The following is a 15,529-nucleotide window of genomic DNA, read 5'->3' as shown; positions in this document are numbered from 1 at the left end:
AAGTAAATAATAAGGGAATAATATATTAAAAAACAATAATTTGTGATTTATTATAAACTTCGTAACTCCCAATCTAAAACAATTTACCCAAACATATAAAAATAACATACAAAGTATACAACTAGCCTCATTATAACAAATAACAATTAACATTTCCATTTTATCAAAAGAAATACTCCCTTTTATACTCAGAAAAAAAAAACAATATTTGTATAATTTCGAGGGAAAAATTGTTCGGGAGCCTGGTATCGAACCCGGGACTTTTGGTTAAACGTATCAACGCTCTACCAACTGAGCTACCCGTGAACTCTACCAGACACAATTTTTCCCTCTATATCCACAGACCTAAAAGTGGGCTGACAACCGTTAAGCAACCAACATTGAGTGCATACTAACTCTGTGTGACTTAAATTGCGATTTTCTGTTAACGAAAAGTGACGTGTATTATGCAAATCAAGCTTTCAGGTGTAACTCCCTGTAAAGTTGATTTGAATAATTTCGAGGGAAAAATTGTTCCGGGGCCGGGTATCGAACCCGGGACCTTTGATTAAATGTTCCAACGCTCTACCAACTGAGCTACCCAGGAACTCTATCAGACACCGATTCAATTTTTCCCTCTATACACGTCACTGTTTGTTAACAGAAAACCACAATTTAAGTCACACAGAGTTAGTGTGCACTCAATGTTGGTTGCTTGACGGTTGTCAGCCCACTTTGAGATCTGTGGATATAGAGGAAAAAATTGGATCGGTGCCTGGTAGAGTTCCCGGGTAGCTCAGTTGGCAGAGCGTTGGTACATTTAACCAAAGGTCCCGGGTTCGATGAAATTAACAATACTTAACAATTTAAATTTTAGTGAATATTCCATTTTAGGTTGAATTTAAGTACAACAATGTGTGCTAATGAACCGAAGGCTCAAATTATCATTTCCATTTCGCATAACAGGAGTACAATGACATGAAAACTAATTTGTAATCTCTCGCCTAACATGAACAATCTACCACGCCTTTTATGTGCTAGATGTACTTTTCCAAACAAACTTCAAATCCAGGCAATTAGGTAAAATATTTTTCTGTCAACTTCTAAGATCAATGTGGAACGAACTTGCTAGACCAGTATTCGTCTGTAAGATTTTTTTGTAGCATTTTTGTGGTTATCTTGATATATTTTTTTATTTTTAGTACCGGAATTTTTATTTTAAATATACGCGAAATACTAAAAAGGCGCTTTTCAGGCGCAAACATAGGTTTTAGGCATTTATAAGAGTTTATGGCTCATTTAGGAATTTTATATCCTATAGAATTTTAATAGGGAGATACTGTGTACATGAAATGTTGAGATATTTGAATAACATACGTCTAGGAAGTAGAAAACAAAATAGGTACGGAACTAGATATCCATTCCCCAGGCACACAAGGAACGAGAGAATGCAGCAGTCAGTGGAGGACAGACAGTTGATTGTGGAGGATAGCCACGATCGCACAGATTGGAGTTCGGGACTGCAGCGACGCGGCTTCCCGTCTAACAATTTCCGATTCCTAATAACTAAACCGTTCTGTTCATTCATTCTGGTTCTTGAAGAGCTTCAGGTCTTCCTTTATTGTAGCATAACGTTAGGCCCATTCACAATGAAAATTAAATATAACGTAAGCGTTACGGTAAAATCACATCATTCATGATGGAGACATAAACATAACCGCAAAGATACTTGGTAACCATGGAAACATAACAACGACGCCATTTCCTCATATTTTGTCGCATACTTCAGCGCTCCACGATTGTGTACTGTTTGCAAATCACGTAAGCATAAGCATGAAAGTTTGGAGTTCGCAAACTTTCATGTTAACGTATAACGGCAATGTTAATGTCAGTGTTTATGTGAATCATTGTGAATGATCCCATTTGAAAACCTGGCCGCAAACTTCTGTGTTTATGTTACGGTTATGTTTAATTTTCATTGTGAATGGGCTTTTATTCTTGGCTTCCTCCTCTTTTTATTCGCCATAAATTCATCACATTCTTTGGCAATTTGTTAATTATTAATTTCAATATTCTTACCACCTTAATTTGTATTTCAATATAATCTTATCTTGGAAAATATTTTCTCTTTCCTCGTTTGTACTGTAACGTCTATATATTCGATCTGAACTAATAGAACAAAAAGAAAGATAATTCCACTTCGGTTGCCATGAAAATGCTTACGTCACAACCGATAAATCCAACAATATGGAGTCCGTTCCTATATTAATACAAAAGCGTAGTCCGCATGTATTGGGGTATATAGGCCTACATAACCTACTTGGAAGAGTTTATTATACTCTATTTGAGAATTGCAATATATTAAAAAAAAATAATGTTTTTCAGTTATAGTTTGGTATGACTCGAAACAGATTCGTGCATAATACATGCATAACTTACTGTAGGAAGTTAATACAAGGTTGGCATTACTCACATGCGGATGGACAAAAAAATATAACGATAATATTTACGGGATATTCCCATTCTTTTTTTATCTTTATTTATCAACTTATTCCCTTAAAAAGTGTAACATTACATGTTTTGGTTTACATTTTGTACATAAATGATTTTACAATTATTGTCATCGGTTTTCTCTACAATGTACGCAAGTCTAATGTGTAAATTAGAATAATACTGTGTATTTACAAAATTCTAGTTATTTATCATTGTCATTCAAATAATCTAATACAGTATTTATCCTTTCTCATGTGCTTAGAGATACCAGTTAACTGTTAATTTTCTGTGTCTCAAAACAGTTCTTTATGTTCCTTTTAATAGTACATTATGATTTAATTAAATAATAATAATAATAATAATAATAATAATAATAATAATAATAATAGCTTTCATGCAGGCAGTCCGAGTTCGAGTTCAATTACGGCGCAGCTTTCACTCTTGCAACCTTATTTTGAAAAATTCAGAAAATGTACTTACGCATTCGAGTTGCTGGACATTCGGAAAATTTGACTCGAGGAAAATGATTCGAGAAAATGGATTCGGGAACGGATAGATATATAATCATTCAAGTTATATATATAATTAATTCTCATTAGCAATAGTAGTAGTTTCAATTTTTTTTTCAGTTTGTTGAATGGTTATGTATATAAGAGATTATATTAAATTACCGTATTATTATTATTATTATTATTATTATTATTACTACTACTACTATTACTATTATTATTATTATTATTATTATTATTATTATTATTATTATTATTATTACTACAACTAATTTTTAGTAAGTTATTTTACGACGCTTGATCAACAACTTAGGTTATTTAGCGTCTGAATGAGATGAATGTGATAATGTCGGTGAAATGAGTCCGGGGTCCAGCACCGAAAGTTACCCAGCATTTGCTCAAATAAATTGGGTTGAGGGAAAATCCCGGAAAAGATCTCAACCAGGTAACTTGTCCCGACCGGGATTCGAACCCGAGCCACCTGGTTTCGCGGCCAGACGCGCTAACCGTTACGACTGTGGACTATTACTACTAATATCAATGTTTTATTAATGTTCCACTAACACTACTTATCTATCTTTTTATTATTTACTTTTACTCTTATTATCTACATACTATTACTATTCACTGTCATATTATTGTTGTACGTTCTGGATATTATTGCAATTATTACTGTAATAGGTAAGCCCATTATATTCAGTTAGAATCTGGCTGGACGGAAGAGAAGGCTTGCTCGCCTTATCTCTTACATATTAAATAAATAAGTAATAATGATAATAATAATAATTATAATTATATATAATAATAGTTTATTATTATTATTATTATTATTATTATTATTATTATTATTATTATTATTATTATTATTATTATTATATGCACCTCAAGTCTGAATAGTGAACGATGTTCCTAGTCAGCGATGTATGCAATGGAGGGGAAAAGGAACTGGCCACTCTACCCCATTATCCCCTGGCGAAGTTGCTTCATGAGTGATGCCTTATCGCTGTCACTTGTGAGGTTCCAACCAATATTCTGACTGCTAACTAAACATACCGGTACTTACATAATATGCCTAATAAAGTTACAAGCAAAAATAATTGTGTGGAAATGAAATAATTTTATTCCTCTGAATACCTTATTTATGTGTATTTATCTGACAGGAAACTACACTAAAGCAATGCAGATAGTGTAATGTGTAACGGACATAGTCGGTCCTGACATGCACGTCTGTAGACAGCAGTGTATGTGTTACAAGTTGCAGTGTCCAGTCGATCAGTCCTAGTGAAATGGAGGAGTACACGAGAGCGGAATATGCAGACCTGATTTTCGAATACGGATGAGCCAATGGGAACAGTAGACAAGCTCACAGATTGTCTCGGGCCATGTACCCACGTAAGAGACATCCGGCCCATGCCATCTTTCCACGACTGTTCCAAAGGTTGAGGGAAGGAGGGCACGTGGTGCGAAATCACAATATTTACTTTCCACACAACTATTTTTGCTTATAACTTTCTACCCAGTCATTTCCGGACCAGGTTCCTTATCTCAAATTGTTACATGTGGCCTTCCCATCACCCCTGAAAGTTTGTAACAGCAGCCCGGAAACATACTGTATAAACAATATAGAAGGAAATGGTTAGACCACTTAACTTCTTGGACAACCAGAAGCTCATACCGGCATAGCAAAAGAAGCCCTGTTAATATACCCACAAGAGGGGGATGGAGCTTAGGAAGACCGAAAGACAGATGAGTAGAACAAATTAAAGGACTTAACCCTCTATTGGCCCCTGCGACCTGAGAGTCACATCCAGTAATTATATTTTTTTTTAACAAGAGAGGGAATGTTCTTTCCATTGTTGACCAATGTACTTTCAAATTTACTATATGGCTGCTATCTCTTATATTTTTTAATGTTCTCTGAAGTTCATTTTTGCCCTCTAGATATCAATATTTATTTTACAACCATGTCACTCACAGAACATCCTTCTACTCTTCATCTTTCACCGTCTCTGCAGCTCATCTCTGGAACTCTCTACCACAACATGTCAGAGACTGTCGGACATTGTCTAGTTTCAAAAATAAATTAAAATTGCACTTTTTGAATTAAATTCCTTTCAGTTATAAGCCCTTTTCTCTGCCATAGTTTTGTAAAAATATAGGCTACATATTTCTTTTTCCTTCCTTTCTCCTTTTTGGTCTCTTTATCAGCCGATGAATTTATTATCATAGCCTTTTTATCGTGAATTTTATTTAATTTTCGTATTTATTTTCTTTTTTATTATTATTTTATTACATTCCATTTTGATATATTCTTCCTTACGTTTTTCCATATTAACCATTTGTACTAAATGAGTTGCTTTCAATATTTTCCAATGTATTTTACTTTCTTTTTTTTTCTATTATGGTATTATTTTCATGTTGTTTAGTGTCGATTTTATTATTCTATTATTATTATTATTATTATTATTATTATTATTATTATTATTATTATTTGTAATATGTTAGTATTCTGTTCTTTAACTTTTTGTTAAATTTTAACTGCTTGTATACTTTGTGATCTGGTGGAGTGTAAGAGAAGGCCCTATGACCTTAACTCTGCCAGTGTAAATAAAGAATTATTATTATTATTATTATTATTATTATTATTATTATTATTATTATTATTATTATTATTATTTTTGTAATATGTTAGTATTCTGTTCTTTAACTTTTTGTTAAATTTTAACTGCTTGTATACTTTGTGACCTGGTAGAGTGTAAGAGAAGGCCCTATGGCCTTAACTCTGCCAGTGTAAATAAAGAATTATTATTATTATTATTATTATTATTATTATTATTATTATTATTATTATTATTATTATTATTATGTCATCGTCGACCAGTGGAAGTCACAACCACGTCATGTAAAATAAAAATTAATGTTACTAATGTGTGCTATTTAGACCACTATCAACTACGAGTAATATAGAGGATTGAAAACATTTTCTGACTCAGAAAATAATTTGGGATATAGAAGGTTAAGCGTGGGGGTTCCCACAGGTGTGTCGCGTAGCTCCATGAAGTGTGTCGCGAAATTTTGCATTTGAAAAATAAATTTTTTGCCATCCAGAAAGTCTCTTTACAACGCATTTTTTATTTGCAACGAAGTCTTTGATACGGTACATTTTATTTTGAGACAGACTTTACCAATGAAACGTGAACACCTGCAACAATGCCCAGTTCAGTTTTCAACCATAAGACCACGTATAGAGAAACTCTGTGCAAACCACCAAGCGCAGACTTCACATTAATTTAAATAGGCCAGTTTTCAAAAACGATAATCTATGATCAGACATCTTTTATCGGACATCCAGGATAGATAGGTTGGGATTTTTGACACATAGGCCTACCTTTGTTTTTTTTTTCTAATGCCACTCAATTGCTGCTTGTTCTTTTAGAATTTTCGATTGCGTGTTAACATCGACCTATCCACAACACTACATAGAAGTTGTTATCAATGCTTTTTTTTTCTGGCAGAACGCGCTGGAACGGTGTTCCAGCACCTTTTTGTTGCATTTTTCATCATGGAACCGAAATGTGTGTGAATAACTATGTTGTTAATATAATTTTTCTTTGAATTCCGCTTAGACCTTGAAAGTCTTAGTTGGACGAAAAGGAGGTTAAAAACGACAAAATTCCCGTGCAGTGAACAGTAGTCATCTCCCAGTTCGCTATAAAATGTTCTACACAGAGTTCCACCACCATTTTCTCCAGAAGAAATGTACTAGTTATATTATTATTATTATTATTATTATTATTATTATTATTATTATTATTATTATTCCTTACTTACTTACAAATGGCTTTTAAGGAACCCGAAGATTCATTGCCGCCCTCACATAAGCCCGCCATCGGTCCCTATCCTGTGCACGATATTCCACTCCCTATCATCATATCCCATCTCCCTCAAATCCATTTTACTATTATCGTCCCATCTACGTCTCGGCCTCCCTAAAGGTCTTTTTCCCTCCGGCCTCCCAACTAACACTTTATATGCATTTCTGGATTCGCCCATATGTGCTACATGCCCTGCCCATCTCAAACGTCTGGATTTAATGTTCCTAATTATCTCAGGTGAAGAATAACAATGCATGAAGTTCTGCGTTGTGTAACTTTCTCCATTCTCCTGTAACTTCATCCCTCTTAGCCCCAAATATTTTCCTAAGAACCTTATTCTCAAACACCCTTAATCTCTGTTCCTCTCTCAATGTAAGAGTCCAAGTTTCACAACCATACAGAACAACCGGTAATATAACTGTTTTATAAATTCTAACTTTCAGATTTTTTGACAGCAGACTAGATGACAAAAGCTTCTCAACCGAATAATAACAGGCATTTCCCATATTTCTTCTGCGTTTAATTTCCTCCCGAGTGTCATTTATATTTATTACGGTTGCTCCAAGATATTTTAATTTTTTCCACCTCTTCGAAGGATAAATCTCCAATTTTTATATTTCCATTTCGTACAATAGTCTGGTTACGAGACATAATCATATACTTTGTATTTTCGGGATTTACTTCCAAACCTATCGCTTTACTTGCTTCAAGTAAAATTTCCGTGTTTTCCCTACTCGTTTCTGGATTTTCTCCTAACATGTTCACGTCCTCCGCATAGACAAGAAGCTGATGTCACCCGTTCAATTCCTTTATTATTATTATTATTATTATTACTGCTACTAGTTCTACTACTATTAATAAAAACAAATAAGTGTGCCGCGATATCGTGGGCGTTCAGTAAAGTGTGTCGTCAGTCAAAAAGGTTGGGAACCACTGGGCTAAGGTACCTACAGGATGGAATATACAGAAATGCTCAATCCTTGTTTGAAGAAGTTGACTTTTTTTCTCGTGTAATTATTCGGTTTCACAATACACACACGTTCCCTGCCACATGCGGCCGCGTGCCGAGGCAGATTGCCGGGCCTCTAGCTGCTTCTCCTCTCTCCCACTCCGCTGCTACCTGGACTAGCCTCGTGGCGGGCCCCGGCAATTACAACCCAAACAAAAGAAGCACGCCCTCATTGTTGACGCTCTGTTTTGTTTCAGGGGTCAATGGCGCTGACTGTACCTGTAATCCCACGGCTATCACTACAATCTGCAGTCCCGTGTTCAATTCTTCTCTGCACTTCACTTTTTTTTTTTTAAGTAGTTGTCCCACAGGAATCACTCATGAAAGATTTTTTTTTCTTATGAAATAACGTAAGCACAGCTAATAGAGTGTTAATACTTATAGAAATAGATTTAGGTCCATACTCTGGCAACAGCACGCAATTTGTGTCGAGGATTGCAGAGTTGGTTAGGTTTTCTCTCATTTTTGTAGAGACGTCATTTAGGGAGACGGGGGGGCATTGCCCCTCCCCCCGAGTTTGAGATTAAAGAAAATATCGTCGTTGTTCCTGCAATAACTCCTATGTGACATATTTATCGATTTTCAGATTTTTGCTCTATTAAATAACTTAAATAGTGATACAGCAAATAATAAAATCTCCTGTATGTAATTATATTTATTTCTTTCGAAAATTTAAGAATTCCCAGTCTCCTATGTACTACTACCATAGAATGAATAAATGTGTTTTTCTTCCTACTGAACAATTTTATACTTTGCACATAAGAGTTATTGCAGGAACAACGACGATATAAATAATTCAGTAGTACTACTAATGAGAAAATGTGTACTGTACTCTTAATATTAAAACATTGAACTTTTATAAATGCTTAAGAAATAAAAAAAGAGATAGTTAATGACTGTTCAAGTAAAAGCAAGGTGTTAATTTTTGCTGCACTAGTGATTGTTACCTATTGTAAATAAAAGTACATTTTTTTTTCTAATTGAAATTAAAATTTCTCTATTTCGTACCTACGTCATATTAACAGCAAGTGCATGTAAGTTAGATAAGCCTATCCTATAAGCAGGATGAGAGTTAAAACTAGGCCTATGAGTGGAAAATGGAAATGTACTAGTAAAATGGGGTAAACTCCATAAAATAAAACAAAAGAAGAATAAATCATACCGGCACTATTTCTAATGCAAAATAGTAATAAATAAACTTAAGAAATGAAAAAAAAAAATGCATTTTAAAAATATCTTCAGTGCATCTGATATCATAGTCTGAATCTTTTTTTTTTTTTGTGATCAAGTTTTCTCCAGTTTAGGTATGGCAAAAAGTTAATTTCATAGGATATATACACACCATAACTGGTATAAATGTTGATAACAATACAAATAAACAAATAATTATATATATATGTTTGAAACATATATTTACAAAAATGAAGATAGTTTAAAGAAAATCATTTCCAAATGAAAAGTCATTACTTCGTTTATTCATCGGTGGAAATATTTGAAAATAAATAATTTCCAAATGACAATACACCATTGCTTCTTTCCTCTGAATTCTACATAACTTACGTAAACCACGTTGCAACACTATATAACCAATCGCTGTTTAAAATCCCCTTTCAGACAGCCGACTGTCGCTATCGACATTGATGTAACAAGAATTCCACCTGCATGAAATACTATTGATCCAACAATAAGAGGGGCGGAAGAAAGGGGAGGTTTATGAACACATCCATCTGTTGGTAAGCACTTGTTAGTACCATTACTGCTGACTATATCTGATTCTGGTCATGTAATATGTAGAGCACAAGGGAAGTAGGGAGGAACTGATAGGCCTACAAGCAAGGTGTATAATAAACTTCCTTTAAACATCTGTACTACAATGCGCGGTGGCGTTTATATTGAGAGTGACATGGACACAACACCAAACCTTAATCGCTACGTGCAATGATGTCTGAGAAATAACCTGCAAATTCGATCCAATAGAAGTTCAGTTTCTAAGCTGGTAGCTTCTCACCAAAGGAGACCATGTTTACAAACTAGTAAGGCCATATAATTGCATTCAGGATCATTTTTACACAGTAGAGAAACGATTATAGTACTGTATGATAGGATGAGGGAAAATGGCAGGATAAGAACTGCAGAAAAAATTGATGTGCTTGTAAAAAGCCATACACTCCAAAAATATTCGATTCATTCATTCATTCATTCATTCATTCATTCATTCATTCATTTTATTCCATAGATCTTACATGAGCAATGAAGCTTTAAGATGTGGAACAAGTCAAAATTTTACAATATTACAATTAAAATTTTTACAAATTTTTCCAGTTTTACAATTTAATAATTTTCTACAATTTTTACAATTTTGTGCAATTTTTTACAGTATTTTGGCGAGATGTAGTGAGGTCCGAGGATTCGTCAAAAGATTACCCGGCATTTGCACGTCTATACTCGACCAACAACAAGAAAAAAAAATTGTAACATTTTGGTATGAAAAATTTTTCTGTAAACTCTGACGTCACTCGTGGTGTCGGCGTGGCTAACGAGATAGACAGACTACGGCGCAACGTCACATTCTTCGTCATAACTAGAGGGTGGAACCGGGATACTTCAGCAATCAATGTACACGCTCGGTACTGGGCACACACTGCGAACATAAACAAAGGTAGTACAGTCTGGTTATGATTGAAAATAAAGTACATGACTACATACCTTATACATGCAAGGTACGGTCTTCTTCGGTTACGTTGCCGGCATTACGATGAACAACAAAATACATCCGAAGATTTGCGAACTGAAACGTCCTGCGGCGATCACTTAAACAGTTATTATATTTTGAGAACGACAGTTCAGCATCATACGATGTCAATGGTGAATGCAAATAATACGACTGGTGTTTCGACATTACACTTGTACACGTTACCAGATACAATAGAGCGTCTCTTTTAGGCACAGTGAAAACGTAAAGAAAGTGCAGATAACGTGTGGGGGAGGACGAGCCATACGATAAACACGAGGGATGCACAAGGTTTTAGTTACAACATTTATGGCGGAGCATTAATTGAAATTATATTTTCCAAAAACACACAAAACAAAAGAACACAAATTTCATAACTTTATCATACACACATTTTAACAAACAAGCGATTGTAATGTTGAAATAATTCAATATAATAAACCAAATTTTGCTTCTTATATGATGTTGCTTTCAAGCAGCATTTTTTACGGTCATGAATTTCATTCTCTGTATGACTAACATAATATCACTGTCTTCTGTGGCTGAATTAAGAAAACTACAGTATATTGGTCTGAAGTGACAACACTATTTCCTAAACATAATATTATCCCTTCTCAAAGTTCAATTTATTCATGTACAGTACAGAAGACGGTGATTTTTATTTTAGTAGGTTATTTTACGACGCTTTATCAACATCTCTGGTTATTTAGCGTCTGAATGAGATGAAGGTGATAATGCCGATGAAATGAATCCGGGGTCCAGCACCGAAAGTTACTCAGCATTTGCTTGTATTGGGTTGAGGGAAAACTCCGGAAAAAACCTCAACCAGGTAACTTGCCCCGACCGGGAATCGAACCCAGGCCACCTGGTTTCGCGGCCAGACGCGCTAACCGTTACTCCACAGGTGTGGACCAGAAGACGGTGATTTTATGTTAGTCATACAGAGAATGAAATTTCACGGCCGTAAAAATGCTGCTTGAAAACAACATCATATAGACTAAGTAGCAAAATTTGATTTGTTATATTGAATTATTTCAACATTACAATTACTTGTTTCTTAAAATGTGTATATGATAATGTTATGCAATTTGTGTTCTTTTATTTTGTGTGTTTTTGTAAAATTTAATGTTAATTAATATAATTAATTGTAACCAAAACCTTGTGCATCCCTCGTGTTTATCGTACGGCTCGACCTCCCCCATACGTTACCTGAACTTTGTTTACGTTTTTACTGTGCCTAAACGAAATTCTCTACTGTACACGTAAATAATGTGACAAACAACCTCGATACTAACGTCGGACAACTGTTCACTTTGACTGCGCACAGTACTCTGCTGGCTTAGGTTCGGTTCCTACAGCGCGCAACGGGACGGCTGACGGGTCATTTTGCGTTCTTAACAGAATGTACCTACGAGAGTAACGTCACATGTCTAAGCTCCGTTGTGCACCAACCTATTGCCGCCGTAAAGGTATCCCAAACCCGCTGTCTAGTCATAACATGGTCAACATTGAACAAGTTTATATATAAATACACGTTTAATATAGCAATTCCTTTTCTTTTCAATTTGAACACGTATTTATATTAGGCGAGTGTCACGATGGCCATGACTAGACCAAGATAAGCATATGACTTCGATTCGCTCCGTAGCCTGTCTTTCTCGTTAGCCATATGGTGTCGGATACAGAAGTATAAGAAGAATTTCTTATCTCATGGTGCGTTTTGAGATTTCCACACTGTTCGTCTCGCTTCATTATCCAATTACTGAATAGGGTACACTCACGCTTCTCCCCACTCATGTGGTAGTATGATTTTTCTAAAGCTCCTTCAGTGGAACGGCGAAACTAGGATTGAGACAAGTGGCCAACAGGCTTAGAGCTCACACATTCAGTTTTTCTCAGCCTCAAATTTCCTCGCATAACTTTTAAAGGTTTCTTCTCCCATTTCCACCATTGATATTGATATTGTAGCTACACTCATATTGTATCTTGAAATTTCTCTAATGTTCCTTCAGATGCAACGATGAAAAAGCAGAGTGAGACAGTGACAAACAGGCTAGGAACCCACACAGACATTTCAAATGCATGATCTGCCAAGACGCGTCCGCAAATCTAACTACACGTGCATTCCATTTCGACTGCAAAATGACGCCAATGTATTCCAGGCTTGTCTTGCAACTAGCGATATGTACCAATGGCAGATCTTCGATCACTTTAGGAGATTATTAAAATGTAATGATCTATTTCACCTGCTGGAGAGGATCTGTCACTCTTCCAGTTCTTGAAACAGTCTCCCTTCTTGGGTGGTGATAGTTAAAATTTCTATACTGTATTAAAGACAAATATCAAATTATACAAAATGTGTATTTCAAAATGAAAATAAGGTAAGTAGCCTACTCGTACCAAACACTGAACTCGAACATGGCATTTAGACTCGGTCACATCTCTTAGAGAGCTGCGTGTAGGCTACCCAGCTAGGCTGAACTGGCTTATCCAGTGTTGCCAACACATAAATTATATCCCCGTCAGTCTAACAACTGAAAATCCGTCAGAATCCGTCAAAATAAAAAAAAAAACACTCATATCTATATATAAATAAAAAGCAAATTTTAACACAACTTACTTACCAATCTTGATTGAAATAATAATTCATCCACATTATCTGTCTCTATTTCTGCAGTTAATGTGCTGGATTGGTCTGCGTTCCTCCAAAAATTAAGCAATTAAAAATGACAGCAGCTAAAAAAGTCAAAAGACCATGTAAATCGTAATTTCCGTCATAAAATCCGTCACCCATCAAAGCCATTCTTTTCCCGTCCGTTACATTGAAATTCCGTCAGTTTTGACGGAATTTCCGTCCAGTTGGCAATACTGGGCTTATCTATTTTGTGCTCGCATACTCGGCCCTGCAAGACTTCAATGCGTATGACCCCATTAGAAGGAAGCGATAATGCTAGTGTTTGCAACAGAAGCGCGCGAAATTTACTAACAGTTATCTGATCGAAATTAGGTCTACGCAGTGCTGCTCATCGGAGTGACTACTACCGCGGAGGAATCGGAGATTACGAATAAAGCTCTCCACCGGTGATCTCCGGTACTACCGTAAGTGGAACAGGGGACATACGGAAGGATGCGGTGGTTCGGAGCGAAGCGACAGTTAGGACGACCGGCGCGTACGGACTGACGGTAGTTGTGAGTGGAATAAAATGGCACAAAATCGAATATCCGTCGCATGGAAATTCTTTAATTTAGTGGAAGATAATAATAAAGTCGCACACTGTAAACTTTGTGGGCGAATTTACTCTAAGGGTGGTGGAATTTCGAATTTGTTGGACCATTTAAAGCGATCGCACAATCGCGAACTTGATAAAAACAACTACGCAAAACATTTGATACGATTTCTTTTTAAGTTGTTTTAGTGCTATTGTTCCCAAAGGCTCACAGTCTAGGAAAAAGTCTTGAAATTTCTCTAAAACGTAACTTTCGAGGCAATAAAAAACATATGAAATATTTACAAGACGACTTGAGTTATATTTTGCTGTTTAGACAACTTGAGTTATATTTTACTGTTTGGATTAAAATATTTCTGAATGAAACTAAAGAAACATGTGGTAATAATATAATTACAATTATCCTTAAGTTGACATACACTTATATTTTTATTACAGAGCAAGAGTGGCGCGTTTTAGAAGAGGCAGTTCAAATACTGACACCCTTTAACACAATAATCACAATCCTGTCCGGTGAAGACTCTGAATAAATTATGTTGGACAGCAAACTTTACCCCATTGATTGCCCACGTTTCTTTTGTTCCATTCTGAAGCTCCCTTAATATATTTTACGTTAAACTAAACCGATTAGAATAATAATTGACAAACCCTGTTTGCGATTAAACGAGAGTTTCTAGGAGAATTAAAGTATAAATGTTTACATTAACTACTGAAAAGTTTTACTTCTGCGTTAGTTTTGCAGTTAGATTGAATGTTATTAATTTGATCAATGACATAAAACTAATAAGTCTTTCCACATATACTACGAATTTCAAAACTAGAAAAAAATCTGTCAGCTAACGTAGCACTTTAAGCAACACAAGAAAAAAAAAAGAGCCGAAGAAAGAGAGAGAGATTAACATAAAGGAGAAATTAAACAACAACAAATTACAACTTATTTTAAAACATACGCGGACGTCAGCGGACTCGAATCACTACCTGATTTGGTTAAAGGAATGCCCAGCGGAAAGTGTATGTCTGGACCACAGCACATATATACAACCTGCGCGGCATCAATCGGAGGTAACTGGAGGTCTCCGGTTGAAAGCGCGCAAACAACCGCTCCGGAGAAAACCTAATCATAAGCAGCACTAGGTCTACGCATTTATGTTTATAATCGTGAAGATATACCTCTGATTGAGGTTCTGGCTGTTATGTACTGTATATCTATTATCAGGCAGTACAACTCACGTGACGATATGTATCAAAGGAAGAACAATTGTTTGTCTGCATCTGAAGTCTGATTAGTGGAATATGTAGCTAATCGTTGATGTATGCATTGGAGAGGGAAAGAAACTAGCCACTCTACCCCATTATCTTCTGGCCTAGTTGCATCATGAGTGATGCCTTATTGGTGTTACTTATGAGGTTCGGGTAGTTGACTAAACAACAAAAGCAACAACAACAATCGTGAAGATAATAAAAATCGTGCCTGTCATCTTCCAATAGCATCACCGAAGCTCTTACGTCACACTGTTCCATATTTCAATTTTGGTATGAAAGGATTGGAGAGTATTTGTACAATGAAACTTCCAAGCAGGGGAAAAACTCACACCCAGCGATCTTGTCCACCGCATAATTAGTCAACGCGGGGATCAAACCCGAACTCGTGCGAGCTCTAGAAACAGTGGGGCACCATTACTGCCATAACAGCAACATAAAAATAA

The 15,529-nt window shown here is 35.7% G+C and overlaps 1 non-coding gene across 1 annotated transcript; it reads right to left on the bottom strand.

Moving 5' to 3' along the window:
• Positions 1–513: 513 nt before the first annotated feature.
• On the bottom strand, positions 514–586 carry TRNAK-UUU (transfer RNA lysine (anticodon UUU)). Its single transcript has one exon. It is a non-coding gene; the product is annotated as a tRNA-Lys (tRNA).
• Between the last annotated feature and the right edge of the window lie 14,943 nt (positions 587–15,529).

The sequence above is a fragment of the Periplaneta americana genome, chromosome 15 (genome assembly GCF_040183065.1).
Source record: "Periplaneta americana isolate PAMFEO1 chromosome 15, P.americana_PAMFEO1_priV1, whole genome shotgun sequence".
Lineage (NCBI taxonomy): Eukaryota > Metazoa > Arthropoda > Insecta > Blattodea > Blattidae > Periplaneta > Periplaneta americana.
This window is presented reverse-complemented; position numbering and strand designations above follow the sequence as displayed.